Source organism: Oryctolagus cuniculus, chromosome X (assembly GCF_051225735.1).
Source record: "Oryctolagus cuniculus isolate XC-2025 breed Fujian yellow rabbit chromosome X, ASM5122573v1, whole genome shotgun sequence".
Taxonomy (NCBI): domain Eukaryota; kingdom Metazoa; phylum Chordata; class Mammalia; order Lagomorpha; family Leporidae; genus Oryctolagus; species Oryctolagus cuniculus.
The window spans coordinates 126,563,500-126,565,093 of record NC_142888.1 but is presented as its reverse complement, the minus strand read 5'-3'; the positions used below and the strand labels follow the sequence as shown (position 1 = coordinate 126,565,093).

At 41.4% G+C, this 1,594-nt stretch overlaps 1 pseudogene; it reads right to left on the bottom strand.

The window, feature by feature from the left end:
• Positions 1-1,193: 1,193 nt before the first annotated feature.
• Positions 1,194-1,363, bottom strand: LOC127487113 (U2 spliceosomal RNA; annotated as a pseudogene).
• Between the last annotated feature and the right edge of the window lie 231 nt (positions 1,364-1,594).

The following is a 1,594-nucleotide window of genomic DNA, read 5'->3' as shown; positions in this document are numbered from 1 at the left end:
TCTAGAAACCCTACTATGCAATAGACAACAGAACTTCTTTCTCCTTACTTTAACTTAATATCTGCTAACCAAGCTTTCCCCATTTCTCACTTGCACATATTCAACTTAACTTCTGATCACCACCATTTTACTCTCTGAATTTCTATGAGATCAATTTTAAGATGCCACATATGAGTGAGATTATATGTCTTTCTGTGCCAGGAAGGCCAGAATTTTTCAAATTGAATAACTAGGCTAGATTTCCTGGTGAGTAAGGACCATTTTTGACTTCTCAATGTGTCTACCACAATAAAGGAGCTTGTGCAGAGAAACTGTTCAATATGTGCAGCAAGGTGATGGTTCAAGTACCTGGATCCGTGCCACCCACATGAGAGACCCAGATAGAGTTGCAAGTTCTTGGCTTTGACCTGGCCTAGCCCTGGCTGTTATGGGAAGGTGAATCAGCAGATGGAAAGTCTCATACTACCTCTTTCTTTCTGTCTGCCTTACAAGTAAATAAGTAAAGGCAGGCACCGCGGCTCAATAGGCTAATCCTCTGCCTTGCGGCGCCGGCACACCGGGTTCTAGTCCCGGTTGGGGCGCCGGATTCTGTCCCAGTTGCCCTTCTTCCAGGCCAGCTCTCTGCTGTGGCCAGGGAGTGTAGTGGAGGATGGCCCAAGTGCTCGGGCCCTGCACCCCATGGGAGACCAGGAGAAGAACCTGGCTCCTGCCATCGGATCAGCACGGTGCGCCGGCCGCGGTGGCCATTGGAGGGTGAACCAACGGCAAAGGAAGACCTTTCTCTCTGTCTCTCTCTCACTGTCCACTATGCTTGTAAAAAAATAAAAAAATAAAAAAAAACAAGTAAATAAGTGAAAAATAATTTTTAAAATTGATCATTACATTGGATACCACTATCTATTTAGAGGCTTTCTATAAATTTTGTTGCACTGAATTTAATGGGGTTTTGTGTTACAAAGCACTCAGCAAAACCATCACCCAAGCTAAACTTACACCCCTGCTCAAAAGGAAGGAAATGCCTTTGTCCAGTTACAAAATTTCTCTAACCATCTTCCATAAACAACTGCTCTTGGCAATCCCAGTCAAACATGGATCCAATTCTAGCTCTTGTGATACTCAGATCCACTTTATGAGAGACTCAAATATGTATCTGAGGATTTTTCGAAAAAAAAAAAAAAATCCAACCTTAATGACTTCTGTTCCCCTTGGGAGTAGAGAGGTTTTGGTATCCCTCAAAGAGGAGAGATTAGTTATGAAAGAAATCATTCCCACACACAAGAAAATGCCTGAAAAATTACCAACACACCAGTTATTTGTGGTATAGACTCTACACTTGATCTTAGCCAAAAGGCCGAGAAGCGATGTGTGGTATAGATTCTAATCAGCAAACAACATAGCACTGATTAAGATATTTTTGTGTGTTCTTCTTGGTATCTGCATATGTCTTTTGATTCTGGGTATGATAACATGTCATAGTCTTTAGTGCAACTTACCAAATTACACTTCAGAAAAAGAAAGTAATGGTTTGTTCTTTTTTTGGATTGAATTGTGTTTCCAAAAACATATGTTGAATCTCTAATCTGGTACTTCAAGA